Below are 18,975 nucleotides of genomic sequence, written 5' to 3'. Positions count from 1 at the left end.
AAGGGGGAATTAGGAGGGTTTGCTGCCGGGAGCCGTGCAGCTCCGGTGGCAGCAGACGATCAAAAGCGGGCTAGGCTCCCTTAGCCCGCTTTTGGTGGATTGTGAGAACCTCCTCACTAGCGTGTAGGTTTTGCCAAGTGCACCCCCTAGTTGTAAGATATGAGAGATCATAAACTTTTTTCCCCAAAAAATAGAAAGTGTTATTTATTGTTTACTATTGAGCTTCTGAACTGCAAAATACCTTTCTAACAAATGACCTTTGCAAAAATACTCCAGCTGTCATTTTGCCCATCTGTACTGCTAGTATTCTTTGCAATGGTGTCAGTCCCTAGCTATGCTACACATACTCTCGTGTTAAATGGCTTAAGGTAGGAGACAGAGTACTTTGACAAGAAGCAAATGCCTTCTTTCTTTTCATGATGATGATATCACTGTCATTGTCAAAACTTCCTACACTGTTCAGTCCTACAGAATGCTTATCAGAGAGAGCAGGGGGAAAGGCCAGGGACAAATCAGCCAAATATTCCTTTCAACTGTCATTACCCTTCTCCCCCACCACAAGTGAAAGTATAAGAAGACCATTCTCTTATGTATAAGATGTGAAAGCAATATCCATTCATGACTGAAGCCAAAAGAGAAGCAGAGAAACAAGTTAGTTTGAGTCCTGTGGGAGGGCTACTTCAGAAAACAAAGACCGTATAAGCCACATATTTTTCCTTTGTTAAGGACAAAGGAATCTTACTGTGGAATATCAGACTGCTAATAAGAACAGAACTTAGAACAAGAATGAACGAACTACTGGAAGGACAAATGGCAAAGAGAAAGTCTAATTCAAAAATAATAGGAGATATACATGTTATGTCTACAACGGTATGGCTGCACTGGGGAACAGGGAAGGTACTTGAGTGTTGGGAACATGGGCAAAGTCAATGGCATAAGGCAAGAATAAAGCTCAAACTAGATGTGCATGCACATGGGTGCCAAAGGGGTGCACTAGCAACTGGAAAGGACACTTCTTTGCAGGGAGGCTCCCCCCCCCATTCTGAATGGAGGGTCAACTCTTCCCCCTTGTGCCTTTCAACCACCAAAAACCACCCCGAAAGCAGTTATTTATCCAAAACAGTTGCTGGTGTGTGTGTGCGTGCGTGTGCGCGCGCACACACACATGCGTGTATGTATAATTTTGCAGGAAAACAGCACAAGAGAAAAGAGTTAGCCTCCCTCTCCCCAGGCTATTAATTCAGATCAGCAGGGGGCACAGTTGTTCTAATTGGAAACACCGCTTCTTTCACCCAGGAGGACACCTCTTCAGCATGCAATTGCATGCACATCAAGTTTGACCCCGAAGAGCCAAACAGAGAAGATGGCAGAATGTCAAGACAGTGATAGGAATCCAAACACAGGGAATATTACAACCACAGAACACTGGTAATCAGATCTGAGGAGAAGTCAGCAGACTGATAACAGCTTCCTCTATGCACAGACTGGCTCTTAACCTTAGAAGCCAGCATTTCAAAAGAGAGACATTTGATGCAGTTCTATATTCCAATCGGTTAACATTAAATAATCACATCATTAAGCTTGTATGAACATTTTTGTTGTCACGGTTACTCTCTGTTTTTGGACAATAATTATTTTGTTCTTTCTGTTAATATTATATAAAATCTGTTCCTAAGTTTTACCTGCAAGTTTGATTGCTTGTCCCTCCTATAGATCTGTATTCATTACAGAAACACCATGCCCATATTCTAGTTTAGGGATACCCTGCCCTATTATTTAATCACAATAAGCATGCAGTTTTTCAAGTTATCTTTGTCTTCAATAGCTACATGTGGGATAACAGGATGGGTTACTATGTCAGTCAGATAGTCTACCTGGCTGTTCCTACAGAGCTGAGTGCAAGGAAAAGGTGGTAGTCTGTAGGTCAGGGCTCCCTTTGCTAAATATTATACATGTATGCAAGCTGCAAGACAGTTTCTCTACTGAATGTGCCTACAATACATATAACCTCTTCTTGAGCATCTGCATTTTCTGAGAACAAATTCTTAAACACCAACATCGCATGTACCAACACTTCCCAGAATGAGTTCAAAGATACATGCTGGTCATTACCATTGCTTTTAATAGTTTTCCCCATACACCACCAACCCCCAGTCTCAGTGTTAAGACTGGGTGAGAGAATGTCAAGTGTTTCTGTGCATGAAAGGTACCAAGTTAATTCTGTCTTTATCAGTATTGCTTTAAACTCTACTTGCTTGAAAGATGAAAGTCAAACGCCTGCCTTTAAGTGCAAATAAAGAACAGCCATACACTTTGTATCAGCAACACATGTCCGTTTCCACAAAGTTTTTTCTAACTTGCTAACTTCCAGTTCTTGTTTTCATGATATTTCCAAAACATACACACTAACACACCACAAAGTACTTAATTCTGTGTTTTGGACATTTGATTTTTTTCTCTTAAGCAAGTTCTAACTGATCGAGAACATGCACTGATGTTTAGCAAGAGATATAATTATGTTATTGTCATGGCTCAACTTCAACTGACTGTCAAACAATCAGAAAACAAAGACTGTTGGGAACGAATATGTGCATGATTAGACTACACAATAAAAGCAGTCAGTGGGGGACCGAGATTTACACATCCCTTCTTAAGGGAAAACTGAACATTCATAGGAACATAGGAAACGGCCATATACTGAGTCAGACCATTGGTCTGTCTAGCTCAGTATTGTCTTCACAGACTGGCAGCAGCTTCTCCAAGGTTGCAGACAGGAATCTCTCTCAGCCCTATCTTGGAGAAGCCAGGGAGGGAACTTGAAACCTTCTGCTCTTCCCAGAGTGGCTCCATCCCCTAAGGGGAATATCTTCCAGTGCTCACACATCAAGTCTCCCATTCATATGCAACCAGGGCAGACACTGCTTAGCTATGGGGACGAGTCATGCTTGCTACCACAAGACCAGCTCTCCTCTCATTCAATCAACTGTGCTGAAAATAAAAAAGATAACCAATTGTCAGGGACCCTCTCAGCTGTGGAACAGGGAAGTCCTTTGAGGAGGAGTCTGTGGCTGGTGGAGTTCCTGATCCCAGGTCAGAGGCACCTCCTCTCCTCCACTCTACCCCTCGCAGCTCTAGAGAACACCTGAATGAGGCTACACTGGGGAAGCTCTGGAGATCCTGGACCTAGCCTCTTCTGAGGACTCGTCTTGTTCTCCTCCTGAGGCAGAGGAGTCTCCTTAGGAGGTGGAGAGAGGAGCATGCCCAGTTGTAGGGAATCAAACTGAGTAATGCCAGACAAAAGCCATAATGAGCCCTGTTTAAGAGCCTCAATTGCCTCAGCCATTGCTGGTGCAATCATTCCTGACTGCTCATCCAGATGCTACCTTGCTGACCCTGCCCTACTGTCAACTGCCTGTACTTTACCTGCCTGACTATGCGAATCACTGCCTGCCATGATCTGCTCCTTACAGGAGGAGCTCAGACACCAATGCAACGCCACAGATTTGCAGTTGAATTTGTAGGTGTACACATTTGTGTTGAAGTGAATGTGGACATGAATCAGGATGGCAAAGACTGTCTTTAATTTTTAAAAGGCAAGATGATGTCTCATGAGATAAGGGGAATGAGTCCAGGTGACTGTAATACATTCGACAGCATTTGTACAGTACGAGTAGAAGTGAAGCTCACATTAAGTCTCATCTTAAGTCAAAGAGTTTTAGATATTTAAATATTCAAATTGCATACCTGTAACTGCAGTTCTTCTAGTGGCCCACTTCAAGGCTTGTGCTTGTGCTAGGTCCCCACAGAAATCTTCCAGAGCTTTCCCCCACAGCTGGTAGCTAATGACAGCCCCACCCCAAAGTACAGCTTCACATTTCCTGCCAAATCTCCTCAGTTCAAGACTGCCATAGCCAAGAAACAATGCACTTAGTGTGTATAGATAGATAGATAGATAGATAGATAGATAGATAGATAGATAGATAGATAGATAGACAGACAGACAGACAGATAGATAGAAATCAGCTGCTCACTGATTTAAATATATTAGTACTAGATGGCCCTGTGCAGAACATCTGCACGCGAGGACTTTATTGCTCTCCTTAAAGTCCTGCCACAGCCCCTGCTTTATTGCTCAGTGTCAGCCAATCCATTCGCAGCCTCCTCTCTCCTCTCACAGCAAACCTTCCCCCATTCTCAGCCACCCCCTCCCCTCCACTCTCCCACTCTGACACGGCGCTCACAGCCACCCCTCCCCTCCTCCACTCTCAGCCACCTCCCCCTCCCCTCCCCCCACCACTTTCACCCATCTCCTTCTCTCTGCCACTCTCAGCCACGCCACTCATAGCCACCCCTCCCCCAATCGCAGCCACTCTTCCCCTCCCCCACCCCTCACAGCCACCCCTCTCCTCCCCTCCCCCACTTTCAGCCACCCCACTCACTGCCAACCCCTCTCCTCCACTCCCCTATTCTCTCAGCTCACCCAACCACCACTCACTCCCTCAGCTGACACCCTGCCAAGTCTCCTCATGAGGAGGATGGCCAAGCTGGGACAGAAGAGAGTACCAAGGGCCATCCATGCAGGCCAGAGGGGAAACCCCAGCTTGGCCGTCCTCCTCACGAGGAGACTCAGCAAAGTGTCAGAGGCCGGCGGCTGTAGCTGAGGGAGGGAGCGAGCCAGCAATGATCTATCTATCTATCTATCTATCTATCTATCTATCTATACACACTAAGTGCATTGTTTCTTGGCTATGGCAGTCTTGGACTGAGGAGATTTGGCAGGAATAAAATCATGCATGGTGTGGAGAAAGTGGAGAGAGAGAGATTCTTTTCCCTCTCACACAACACTAGAACCAGGGGTCACTCCATGAAATTGATTGCCAGAAGGTCTAGGACCAACAAACGGAAGTACTTTTTCACACAACGCGTGATCCACTTGTGGAACTCTCTGCCACAGGATGTGGTGACAGCCAACAACCTGGATGGCTTTAAGAGGGGTTTGGATGACTTCATGGAGCAGAGGTCTATCAATGGCTACTAGTCGGAGGGCTGTAGGCCACCTCCTGCCTCAAGGGCAGGGTGCCTCTGAGTACCAGTTGCAGGGGAGTAATGGCAGGTGAGAGGGCATGCCCTCAACTCCTGACTGTAGGCTCCCAATGGCATCTGGTGGGCCACTGTGCAAAACAGGATGCTGGACTAGATGGGCCTTGGGCCTGATCCAGCAGGGCAGTTCTTATGTTCTTATAATGCCGCTGGTCTTTCCTCGGTCCTCCTGCTCCTCCTTGGCAGCAGCTGCCCCTCCATCCACTCCTCAGCCCCTCCTCCGTGCCCCCCGCTCTCTCGGCGAGTGTTGTCAGAACTCTCGCGAGATGTGCCATGTACCGCGGGATTTGTTACATACATCCTAAGGCTTTTATATATAAAGAAGATGCAAATTGTGTTCTATCCAAAGATGTTATTCAACACACTGCATCTGGTCTCATCTCTCCCTCCCTCCTACCCCCGTACCCACATGGTTGCCAGAGCTCATCTCCTCCCTCTGTGTCCTTCCTGGGCACTGACACCCATCCCTGTCTCTGCTTGGCGGCTGAGAGGAGTGTGAAACAACAGCACCATTTGTCTATAATATCTAGATGGGCAGAGACTGAGATGCCATGTTTCCTGTGGGCAGAATGGTGTGATCAATAATGTTATTGTATTGTACTGGAGAGAACAAGTGTGGACCAGTGGATCCCCAGGCCTCACCAGAAATACTCCTGTACAGGACTCCAGCTAGACTAGAACAGGAGTCTTCTAGCACTATTATGGTGCCACAGAGGATATTTTTGGACTACAGCTCCCATAATCCCCAGTCACAGTGGCCAATAACTAGAGAGTAGGCCAAACTCTGCAGGAGGGCTGAAGCTGAGCAGCCCTGTTTTACTGACCTCCCACAGGGCTGAAGTGAAAGCTGCCCAAAGCAACAAAAATATCTAGGATTTTAGCATAGCTGTGTTTGGAAGTACTGTCCCTCCCCCACTGCAAACACAACAGTAAAGACCAAATTTCAGGGGCGTAGTAAGGTTGGAGAGAGCACAGAGAAAAGATTTTAAAATGCCCCCCCAAGAAGCTCAGCTTATACAAACACACACACACACACACACACACACCCCTCCTATGTGACACAATGTGCCCTAAATTGTTTTTTTTTTAGGTTTTGTAAATTGTGGACGATGCAAGCCATTTAATGGTACTAGAGAAAGACATGCTGTTCTGGTAGCTCCAGGTCTTAACACTCACATCAATTTCGGAGGATGAATACAACTGAAGGAAGCCCGGGCGGGTGCGTGGCTGGGGGAGTCGCTCATGTGACTTGCCTCTGGGGGGGTCCCCCAAGGCAGTGGGCCCCCAGACAACTGTCTTCCCTTGCCCTACAATAGTTACGACCCTGCCAAATTTCTTTGGTTTTTGGTGTAAATGTGAATCCAAAAGTTTTCCCTCCAGACAATGGGATAGGTTACTCTAAGTACTTAAGTATTTTCTTATCTCGATGCCATCAACATTCCATAGCCAAGGCTTTTGAGGGGAGAATGGGGAAGGGGAGTACAAATGACTTCCCCTACCATTTACAAACATGCACTGTACAGCAGGAGTCCCCACCATCTTCTTTTTGGGTGGGCCAGTTAGGTACTTGACCATCCAAGTTCACTATTAGAGGAAATGATGATTGTGCCATTAATGCGGATAGAACGGCACTTTGCAAAACAAAAGAATGATGTGCCCTTGCCCCAAGAAGTGTGTAATCTAAAACTCAAAACAATGGAGGCAGGGAAGGAAGAGTAAAGAGTAAACAGGAGAAGTTAACTGAACATTAAGTTCAGCTACTGCTTAGTTTCAATATCGGGCGAGGACAAAAGGCCTGTGTCTTTTCCTTCATGCTCTCACATTATTAGTTGTGGCTTTCCACAAAGCCCCCGAAATATTTTGAGAATCACTGTCCTGCAGGGAGACAAGTAATTGTACAAAAATACCCCATACACAAAACAGTAAATGGGTACGTAAGTATGTGATGTGGATGCCTAGGCATTTTGTTGTTTCCTGGCTCTACAGTGAGCTGACACCTACAAATTAGCTGCTAGCAGCACCTGGGAATCAAAAATAGTTTTCTGGCTCTGGCGTCAGACAATACAGCAGACATATGCTTTCTATTACATACTGGGTTGTCCACGCAGCGTTTTCCAGTACAGTACAAGGAACTGGCGCAGATGGGAAATGACTCACCTAGCGACCAAGAGGTTGACGGTTTGAATCCCTGCTGGTATGTTTCCCTGAATATGGGAAATACTTATATCGGGCAGCAGCAACATAGGAAGGTGCTGAAAGGCATAATCTCACACTGCATGGGAGGAGGCAATGGTAAACCCCTCCTGTATTCTACCAAAGAAAACAACAGGGCTCTGTGGTCGCCAGGAGTCGACACTGACACCAACTCAAGGGCACATCAGGGAGCTACAGAGCTCTCACTTCCAGCCCAAACTCTGCAAATGGAATTTATGTAACACAAAAGCTCTAACTGATAAAGAGTAAAAAGCACTGTTGCCTCTAAGATGAGCTCGTGTGCACGTGCACATTAGAATCCAGTCCCCCACTCAGAGGATTCCATCAGCCGCGCAGTCTCGCCGCTCTCCAATGGTTGCTGGAAGTGCTGACAGTCTTTGTGCTCCAGCCCCTGCAAAAAACCAGCTGAAATGGAGAGGCTTGCAAAATCAGTGTTACGGCCCTTCAAAGGCCCAGGCAGGAGAGATCGTTCCAGAGAGTCTGCAGCCGCACCCGACTGCCTTTCTTGCAGCCGGAGGCTCCTGGAGCCCAGGGAGGGCTGCAAGCCACTCGGAGAAGTGTTGCAGGCTTGTGGGCACTCTACCCCAGCCCCCACCACCTTCAGCTGCTAGCATGTACTGTAGTTTAATAGCTCAGAGGAAGTTTCTGAGCAGCTACCCTGCCGTTCTGCCCCCGCCCCCCTCTCCGCTTCCTATAGGCTAAGGCTTGCTGGTCCAAGGGGAAAGCCAGGGGAGGGGCTTCTGCTGGAAGCTCCGGTGCTTAACTTACTTTCAAAGCGCTTCCTTGCAGCTGCAGGTCTTATACCTCAGTGGCTCAGAAGGGAGTGTACCTAGAGGGAGGGTGTGTGTGTGTGTGTGCATAGAGAGGGAGGGAGGGAGGTGTGTGGTGTGAAAGTGGGAAGGGAAGGGAAGTACTAGAGGTACTACTGGGTACCCAGAGACATAAATTTGGGGCGGCATAAAAATAAATAAATAAATAAATATTTAATGAATGAATGAATGAGGGACTGTGTGTGTAGAGGGAGATATGGGGGGGGGTGAGAAGGAAAGGAGTGTAGCTAGAGAGACTATGTGTGTGTATATATAGAGGCGAGGAGGGAGAGAGGGGGGAAGGGAGGGAGAGGGAGGTGTGTGGGGTGAGGATGGAAAGGCGTATAATTAGAGAGACGGTGTGGCAGGGGGGAGGTAAAAATAATTAATAATTTCCTGGGGGGCGGGGTGTGTGTGTGTGTGTGTGTGTGAGTGTGTGTGTGTGTGTGAGAGAGAGAGAGAGAGAGAGAGAGAGAGAGAGAGAGAGAGAGAGAGTTATGTGCACACACTACCTTGATACTGCCACCCAGAACAAAAAACTCTTTCCGCTCACCGATGATAAGAATTAGAGGGAACACTGGTAAGAAGCAGCAGTTACTTCCAATGCAATTTGTGCTATTTTGTCTGGGAAAGGACAAATATGGGCTTCAATATAATGTTAATAGGGACTCTTTACAAATTAAGAAGTGTGGACCAAACACTTCAGATGGAAACATACCCACCCCACATAGGACTGCAACACAGGAGCCAGACTGTTTGTGCTCTCACAGGCAAGCAGAGCCCCAGGTGGGAAGGCCACTGAAGTTTTCACGCCCCACCACCAAGAAAAAGAGAGCCACACAGACATGCTTCAACAGCATTACAGGGGGAAATATAAAACAGGGGAAGGGAGGAAGAATAGAAGCATAAAACAACAGTAAAAGTAACATGTCTCAAAACAATTTTGAGTTGGAGGCCCTGTTCGGACATAGCATCAAACCTCGCGCAGACGAAGCTGTGATTACTCTGTGAAGCCAGGAAGCATGCCGCAGACAGCTGTTCAACTGCAGTTTGGCAACCTTCGGCTTCTAAATAGAGGAAACCCTCCTCCTCCTAGTCCGCCCAGGCTGCATCCCAGCAAGCTCTGTCAGTAAAGTGGCAACCATTGGCTGCAATGTTAGAGGGATGTGTGCTCAATGCAATCGGGCCTTTTCGGCATTGAGCACGTGCCTTAGGCAGGGCAAAGACATTTTAACCCTTTCCTCACACCACTCATACCGTTGATATTGCAAGAACTATCAAACTACACGTAACTATAATAGCGCGTAACTATAATAGCGCAAGGGGAGACAGTTGTCTGGGGGCCCACTGCCTTGGGGCGTAACTATAATAGCACAAGGGGAGACAGTTGTCTGGGGGCCCACTGCCTTGGGGGGCCCCCCCAGAGGCAAGTCACATGACTGACTCCCCCAGCCAGGCACCTGCCTGGGCTTCCTTCAGTTGTATTCAAAACTGATGTGAATGTTAAGACCAGGAACTACCAGAACAGCATGTCTTTCTCTAGTACCATTAAATGGCTTGCATCGTCCACAATTTACAAAACCCTTTAAAAAATAATTTAGGATGATGTTCTATTGTAGCACATAGTGTGTGTGTGTGTGTGTGTGTGTGTGTGTGTGTGTGTGTGTGTGTGTAATTTTTACTATGCTTTTTGTTACCACTATTCAGCCTCATTTAAGATTTCTTTACTTCATGAGCTGAGCTTCAGTGGGGGGGGGGCATTTTAAAATCTTGTCTCTGGGCCCACTCCAACCTTGCTACACCCCTGCTACACAGACATGAACACAGACAATTATTGACACCCCAGGATGGCAAGGGACACTTCCGGATTGTTATGGGGTCTTGTGGGAGGGATGCGGACCAGCAACTGAGAAACTGGGGCAAGGGGGAGGTTGGTTGTTGGCCTGGTGGGAAAAGGGACAGTCCACTGGAGAAAGTGATGCTTTCCATATCACTGCTCCAGGAGCCTAGGGGCAGCAGGTGTTTCTGGGAACTGTTACCTACCCGGAAAGATAGCACCTGGCAATGCCATGTGACGACCATCTTTGGCCAGGAAGAGTGACTTGCGTTTTAGGCATCCATACTCTAAGAGAAGGGGATATTTCTGCATGTAGTTTGAAACTGCTGCATTTAAAAGGGCTGTTGTGGTAACTCCCCCCAGTAGCGACTGCAGTGCTAACCCATACCCCACCATTGGATAGGATCCTACAACCAGCAAGTTGACTCTTCCTAGAGGGAATCTGCTTTCCACATTGGGCTTAAACATCCAGGAAAATGGCTTGTCACTTCTGGCTGTGAGGATCCTTGTGTTCCCCTTGTGGGGGACCTCTTTTAATCTCCCTGGGGAAGACAAACGGTCTTCCCCAGTTGGGGAGGAAGGGACTTGCCTCCCCTTTCTCCTGCCTCCAGGAAGAGAGGTTTGGGCCCCTCTCTTCCCACTTTTACTTGTTTAAAATAGATTGCATGAGCGTTCTCCTCTACTTTTCCCTATATGTGCACACAATACATTTTGCTCTGGGCATCAGTATCGGGGAAGTGTGTGGGTATAAATGGTGGGGGGCAGAATCTGCAAAATGGTTATTTCTGATGCGTGCTGCTTTATCACTCCTCCAAAGGCCTTGCATATGTGTCCTATGTGGGGAATAATCTGGTTGTGGCATCACCCCTCTCCACTTACCCTCTTAAAACTCAACTGAAGCATTAAGAAAAGACTTGATGGGCAAAGGTCCTGGATAGGAAAACAATCGTTGTTTGACAGCTGGGGCTTATAAATAAAAATTTTTGCCCCCCTCTTCCCGTTTCACTCTCAATTCTCCCTTTCTGGGTAGACTTACTTTGTGGATAGGTTACAAGGATTAGTCTTTGCTTACCAGGACTAATCAATTTTTGCTTACCAAGAATCCATTGTAATCCTTAAAACCTATTTCCTCAAGAAAACCTACAAAAGAGATCCCTGGTCTGATTCCTTGCATCTCCTCCAATGTTCTAATTCTTTCCATCTGTGTGCAGAATGAGTTTTGTTCTGGGCAGCAGTCTCAAGACAGTGCATGCACATATGGATTCAGAATGGGGCCTTCCTGACTCAACCTGAGTTGGATCTGAAATTAACTGACTGGGCATCAGAAAATGTGTGAGAGCACACACATGTGAATGCCTTAAAGGGAATAGTGATCTCCTCCCACATCTAGTGGATGAGTCCTCCCTGGTTTTAACAGCTCAAGGGTGCATTGGCACATCAAAGTGTTCCCTTGGGCAATGGTTCAATAGCACACCAACACTTTGGTGCAGTGGCACATGGGCACATCGGTGAAGTGCCCCGAACCTAAAACTCCTACAATGTGTAACACGAGCAGTGTGGAATACAGGTGGGACATATGAGTGGACGGAAACCTCCCGCATGAAAATAAAGCCATGTGAAAGCCATCATTTGTCTGATGGAAGGGTGGGGAAACAGAGTGATTGAGATATATGTGGTCAGAAATGCGTTCAGTTATTTGTGTTGCCTGGGCTTAATGTTTGTGCACAAAGCATCACAGTGATAAATTATTAGATACCTCCCCTGCTATCTCCGTCTTGTCCTCCTATCTTTATTTTTTTTTATTTTTTTTGCTGAGGAATACATAAGATGCAAAATAGACTGGGGAAATCAGGCTTTCTCCAGTGTGGCTCTGCCCTTTAAATGCATGAACTCTAGGAATACAGCATCCCTGTTGCCAAGCAGCAGCATGAGGAGTAAGGAGATGGTAGAGGGCGGAGCATCAGCTCAGAGAGAACTGACACATTTCTGGGCTGCTCTGAAATGACCTCTCTATGGTTGCGGGAGGAGCTTTTGCACAAAACCCAGATTATAGAGGCAGAAGAATTCAGATGACACAATGGTGCCTTCAAACCTCAGATTTCAGCAGTGAAACTCACTACCATCTGAGCATTCAAATAAAGGTTTGAAAGCGAATACGGAGCCACAGTTGGGTGACAAAACTGCAGCTTCATATATTCAGATGATCACTAACTCAAACTTCTGGCACATTTACCTCTGGTTTGGCATTACGTCCGAACGCAACCAGAGAGTACTAATTCCAGAGCACAAAATCAGTGTTGACAAAATCATTGTTGCATTGTGTGTCAATGCAAATAGAAGCTTCCATTTGGGAGTTTCAGTTTTCTTGATTTTACTGAAATAGACTCTGCTTCATGATATGGCAAGAGGTCCCTAACCCCCATCTGTTAAAATTAATAAGCAATATTTAAAAGAAGCAGCTTGGGGGGTGGGTTGCTTTGGTGTCTACAAGTCATTGCTTTAATGAAGTAAAGCAGAAGTACATTTGTTTTTATAATTTCAATCTAATCAAAGGTGATAAATAGCTTCACAGCCATCATTTTTTGGAAGGAGTGTGGGATGGGGAGAAAAGATGGATAGATATAGTAGGATAAAATTTAAAATAAGTTCCCTGCTAAAGGCTAGTGGATCTGGAACCTGGAAAGACTCAAGACCACACTTCAGAGACCAGTTCAATCCAAGCATCTGTTTGGATCATGAACAAGCTAACAAGGCCAAGCACACCCTGCTTCCCCCTCCCTTTGAGCACCTGCCTAAAGGCAAAGTCTTCTGGTTTGGATCTACCCTTGGTTTGAAACCCAGCTTGGAACCACTTAAACCGCAGTTCTTCAGTTCAGAAGTCCGCAAGGAACCATGGTTTAAGAAACCAGGAAGCTTTGCATTTAGCCAGGAGTGGGAGGGAAGGCAGCAAGGAGATGGTGTAGCAGTATGTGTGGCTTTGCCTTCCAACAAACTATGGTACATTGGATAATCTGAACTGGTCCTTGGAGTGATGAAATGGCTGATCTGGCTCCTAACTAGCACCTTATATTAAGAAGAGCGGATTGCACTGATTTAAAACTTATGTATCTATTACCATACCACTTAAGTATATCAGTAATTTTATAATGTGTCTACAGTCTTTTCATTCTGGTGTAGAAGAGATCCTGCATCTCTCCTTATTATGAGTTCTTCCTTTTTGTATGTATGGAGTTATCCTGAAAATAAGCAAATGTCCACTCAATACACGCACATGTAAAATTAACTTCTTAAATTTAGTTCCACTTTTCAAGGGCTGGTCAAATTCTGCCTCATGAGGACTTCAGTGACTGATTTAAGAGCTGGAACACTGCATGAAATCCTCCACCTGTATGATGGTCAAGCTGCACTTCTATACCACTGCAGGCCAGTTAGCTCACAGGTGTGTCTCACTACCCATGTTAAGACCAGATGGGACCCAGCAACCACAAACTGAATTAGAAAAGCAGGTATAAGACGCCAGTTCACATATGAAAAATGGGTAAAAAGCAGAAGCATAAACATTTTACTGCTGCTGTAACATGCATGGGGAGATGCAACATACCCAGAATGTTGGGGGCAATATGCTAAAATCATTGTAAACCGCTTAAAGAGCTCCGGCTATAGAGCGGTATATAAATGTAAGTGCTATTGCTATTGCTATTGCTATTTTCCTAATGTGTAAACCAGCTCCTAGAGAATCCTTAATAGTAGGGTGATAAATCACCTTAAGTAGCGCAGCGGGGAAATGCTTGACTAACAAGCAGAAGGTTGCCGGTTCGAATCTATGCTGGTACTATATTGGGCAGCAGCGATATAGGAAGATGCTGAAAGGCAACATATCATACTGCACGGGAGGAGGCAATGGTAAACCCCTCCTGTATTCTACCAAAGAAAACCACAGGGATCTATGGGTACCACGAGTCAAAATCAATTTGATGGAATACTTTACCTTTTAATAGTCTCCCAGGCTTGTGGTGCTGGGGGACTTCAATGTCCACTTTGGGATCAATTTGTCGGGGGTGGGTCAGGAGTTCATAGCTGAACTCTATATCATACTTCTTTGGTATGATCCCCATCACTCGTTGAGGTCATCTGGAAAGGTTCGTTTCCAGTTACCACCGGTACGTCTGGTGGCGACAAGGAACCGAGCCTTTTCTGTACCTGCTCCTGGTCTATGGAATGCACTCCCAGCAGATATTCGCAGTTTAGGCTCGCTGTCAGCCCTAAAAACTTATTTGTTTGGCCTGGCCTTCCAAGGTTTGTAAAGTGTTTTTTAATTGGTTTTAAATGGTTTTAATTGTTTTTGAATTGTTTTTATATTGTTTTTAGTACTATGTTTTGAATTGTGTGTTTTTATGTCTTTTAAAAGTTGTTGTACATCGCCCAGAGCCTTTGGATGGGGTGGTTTATAAAAGTAATAAATAAATAAATAAATAAATAAATTTTAAAAAGTAATAAATAGCGGCCATGACAACTATGGACCTATCCCAAAAGGTCTCGGGACCGACGCACACTGCAGGTCACACACTTGATCTGGTCTTTCACTCTGATCAGGGTGGTGTTCCATGGGTGGGGACACCTGTGATTTCCCCATTGTCATGGACAGACCACCATCTGGTTATGGTTGGGCTCAGAGTCACACCCCACCTTCACAGGGGCGAGGAGCCCATTAGAATGGTCCTAAGCATCCTCTCCCACCCGCTTCAAAATTGGCCCCTTTGTATATGGAAGAACTATGGGGGCTGAAGTGGTGAGGTAGACGACTGGAGCGCAAGTGGAGGAAGACTCGACTCAAATCCGACAGATTACAACATAGAGCACATTTGAAGATCTATGCTCTGGCAATACGGGTGGCAAAGAAGCGATTCTTTAAAGCGCATATTGCATCTGCAAGTTCACGTCCAGCTGAGTTGTTCCGGGTTGTGAGAGGGCTAGTGAGTGCCCCTTCTCCCTCGAATCAGTCCAGAATGCGGCAACCAGGTTGGTCTCTAGGTCACCTTGGAGAGACCATATAACTCCTATCTTAAAAGATCTACACTGGCTGCCATTAAGTTTCTGGGCAAATAAGAGCCTCCCCATCTCTTACAACTTTTAAAAAGGCAGTCAAGATGCATTTGTTCACCCAGGCTTTTAATTAGATATTGTTTTAATTGTGTTTTAATAGTTTTAACATTTTAAATTTTAATAGCTGAAATGTTTTAATCTTTTTATTGGTCATTTTTATTGTTTTGTTGTAAACCGCCCAGAGAACTTGTGTTTTGGGCGGTATAAAAATGTGTTAAATAAATAAATAAGCAAGCAAGCAAGCCTGCCTCAATACATTCCAGCAACATCCTTAGAGGTCCAAACGCACAGGAAGAACAAGGTCTGAACATCAGCCTTTGTGGCCAGCAATTCAAGTAAGGGATTATTACATGCAAAGACAAGGTTCTCCCTAAGCACCATTAAAACATGCAGTCCTCAAGAAGACCAGGCAACTATTTTATTGATGCAAACCTAATCCTCCAAAGCAGTAATAACAGGAGGAATCCTAAGAAAGAAAAAGATCATCAACCACAAAGACAGACAGCTTTAATACTAGATTAATTATCTACTAACTGGAAGCTTATTTGAGCTGCTGATTATTATTCTCCTCTCCAAATGGTAGTTGACCTTGCATTTCAATTGTGAAGCTCTTTTTAAAAACACAGAGGATCATTGTGGAAAGGAGAAAAGGGAAGAAACTGATGTTTTATGTCAGTAAACTCCATGCTTTCCTATGAAATAAGAAACAAACTCAAAGCAATTTTATTCACCCTGGCCTGCTATAATTCATTTGCGAGGGGAAATCTCCTCCTCCATAATTTCTAGCCTAAAGATCTGCTACCAAGATAAATATATTTCTTGCTAACAAATGCCAGTTCTTAAAGGAGTCACTTTGACACACCACAAATGTTTGCAAGGCAGTGAAGCAACTCTTCCGAAGTCAGTCTCACTTTGAAATTAAGAGTGACTTTCCCTCCCCAAGTTCAAATTCAAAAGTCTGTGTCTCTAGAAAATTCTCTTTCAATAAGGCTTTAAAAAGAGGAGATTCTTCAGTTCATTGTCCTTTATACTGTATATAAACAAGCTTGTTCAGCAGCAAGATCTCAGGTTTTGCATCAGGGGAAATGGCATTGAGGATTCCATTTTGGAAAGGGAAAAAAGCTGAAAATAACGCTCGCTAATTCTTTATCTTAAATCCCTTTACAATTGATGGGGGGGGGAAGCGAAAGTTAAACAAAAACAGACATAAAAAGAATTGTATTTGGATACCACCCAATACATTCACAAAAGCCTAAATCAAATAATAGACGGATGATGTGCCAAGAAGCAAACAAGAAAGTGATAAACAGAAACCTCCAAAGGTTTCTCAAAGTCTTTTGCAAAAATTGAGACTTATTAGGATTTTAAGTCAATGTGATCAAGCTGGCTTAAAGCCTTGGGCTCTAGACTGTTTACTGAATAGGATGGTAGTGATTATTTACTCTTGTTAAAAGAGCATCCATTCAGAGGGCTACATTCTTCCTGCTGGTAAAAACTGGTAAGGTAAAGTATGCCGTCAAGTCAACTCCCGGCGCCCACAAAGCCCTGTAGTTTTCTTTGGTAGAAATCAGGAGAAAAGACAAAAATCCTCAAACTCTATTGCAGAGAACTGGGCATATAAGCCTGGGGCATATTACTATAGTTTTGCTATAGTGGAAGTGTAAAGCTACAAGATACAAAGCGGTAAAATAACAGCCCAATGTAACACATACACATAGGGCTTCCCTAAAAAAGGGCTGGAATGAAACATTTAGGTTTAGGTCATCTAAGGCATCCCACCCATAGCTTAGTCACATCATGGCTGGATTACTGTAACACACTCTACGTGGGGCTGCACTTGAAGAATATCTGGAAACTACAGCTAGTGCAAAACGCGGCAGCTAGGGTTCTATCTGGAGCTGCCCGGTGGGAGCACATCATACCCATTCTGAAAGAGCTGCACTGGCTGCCAGTTAATTTCTGGGTCCAATTCAAGGTGCTGGTTTTGACCTTTAAAGCCCTTAACGGTTTGGGCCCAGGATACTTGAGGGACCGCCTGCTCCCAAGGGTTGCTGCCTGCTTGACGAGGTCATCTGAGGGGGCTCTGTTCCGGGTGCCAACAATGAGGGAGGCTCGGTTGTCGTGCACTCGGGACAGGGCCTTCTCTGTTGCTGCTCCCAGACTCTGGAATGCTCTCCCAGTGGCTATTCGCTCCTCAGTCTCCATCACAGTTTTTAGAAAGCATGTCAAATCGTGGCTTTTTACCCAGGCTTTCATATGATTGTCTATGCTGCTGCTTCTTGTATTTTGTACTGTTTTTATGCTTGTATTTTAATTTTTAATTTTTTAATCAGATTTGTTTTTATATTTTTTCGCTCAATGTTTTAATGTGTCTTTTTTATACTCTTGTTTTTAAATGTTATTGTGAGCCGCCTTGGGGTTTTCTTAATGAAAGGCGGGGTATAAATTTAACAATCAATCAATCAATCAATCAATCAATCTAGTAGTCCACACATGCCACAGCATATCCAACTGTTTGCAATGACTGAAATACTTGAATTCAAGCCAGAAGTGACATCAAACTCTATCTGCCCGTTCCTTGGATCCCCACAAAAGCCACCTTCAGGCCCCACAAGTTCCTCTTGTGGCACAGCCTTCCTTGCTAACCTGCTTGTTTGCCACTATCTACTGGCACTCTCTTATGGCTCTCAGCCACAACTTCCCTCAATACACTGCATTAATCTTTCAATATCCTGCATTGATTTCTGGCGTGGTACAGATATAGATTTGTGGCTACAGGCAAACTCTGGAGTGGCTACACAAAATTAAATTGGAAAACACTGGTTTGACACAAACTGCAATAATGTTTTTAAGAATTATATCTGATACCTTGAGAGCAAAAAACTGTTTTTTTAAAATATGACAGATATTTTTACAACAAATATATTGATTGTCCAGGGCAACCAGGCAACTGGTTATTCCCCATGTCTGGTTTAATAATACTGTACAGAGATTGTTCAGGGTAGAATCACATTTATTAAACACACATTATTTAATTTCAAGTCTGTCTTTTTATTAAAGCTTGAAGGCACACAACTGTTTTTGAAAAGATTCCTAGCACTTATTATTTGGGGGGGGGTCAGTGGGAAGGAGGGAAATAATTTTGATATATTGTTGTAATGCATCTAATATGCTCCAAGTTCTCCCAGGCTTTAATTAGGAGGCAACATAAATTTTCAAATGTAAATACAGGTGGCAGTTAAATGTAACCATACTTGCTGCATATAAACAGAGATTGAGACATACAAAACAAACACATGCTCCAAAATTTTTCTCAAAATCTCTTGCAGCAGAAAAAAGGTGAAGGAAAGAATGACAACGGTGAAGAAGAGGCCAAAAAAAGGGGGGGGGGATAAAGTGGCCCGCCTCAGAGTTCTTTAAATCTCTGTTCTGCTGGTTTAAAAGTTTTATGCCTTAAAAGCTTGTTTACTGAACACCATTGTTTACATGCCTCTCTTCTGAAAGATAAGAAGTTCCATGAGTAACACTACAAGCTGGTTTCTATATATACAAATAAGAACCTAAGAACCTTTTGTTTGCTATGTACAGATAACACTTAATGAGAGAGACCATGTTACCTCATGCAACTCATCCATGTATAGAGGGATCACTATTTCACTTTTTTTGAATACATATGACCTCTCTCCTCCAATTGACATCAATGACTAGTGTGCAACTTTTAAGATTTGCCTAGTCTTCTCCTATGGAGCAAAGCCTTTTCAAACCCCTGCCCATTCAAATGTTTAAAGAAAACAGAGTAATGTTGTGAACTGGCAAAACTGCTTCTGGTTTAACATTATATTTCAGGGTTATGTTGGAGCACAGAACTAGAGTGACTATGGCCCAATTCAAATTTTATGAGGGGGTTGCTGC

General features: G+C 44.5%; 1 protein-coding gene across 28 annotated transcripts in view; it reads right to left on the bottom strand.

The window, feature by feature from the left end:
• Positions 1-18,975, bottom strand: part of CADPS2 (calcium dependent secretion activator 2) — a 522,314-nt gene that overhangs the window by 430,014 nt on the left and 73,325 nt on the right. For 4 of the 28 annotated variants that reach the window (XM_053251813.1, XM_053251811.1, XM_053251814.1 and 1 more), the window contains exon 1: positions 3,745-4,193. The exons of 23 other annotated variants lie outside the window; for them this stretch is intronic. The gene's annotated coding sequence lies outside the window, so the exon portion shown is untranslated. Of the gene's footprint in view, positions 1-3,744; positions 4,194-7,257; positions 7,428-18,975 lie in introns of those variants that run through there. One more of the 28 variants, XM_053251812.1, reaches the window with a different exon arrangement.

The sequence above is a fragment of the Hemicordylus capensis genome, chromosome 5 (genome assembly GCF_027244095.1).
Source record: "Hemicordylus capensis ecotype Gifberg chromosome 5, rHemCap1.1.pri, whole genome shotgun sequence".
In the NCBI taxonomy this organism is placed as follows: Eukaryota; Metazoa; Chordata; class Lepidosauria; order Squamata; family Cordylidae; genus Hemicordylus; species Hemicordylus capensis.
The sequence above is the reverse complement of the archived record's forward strand: the minus strand, read 5'-3'. Positions and strand labels throughout refer to the sequence as shown.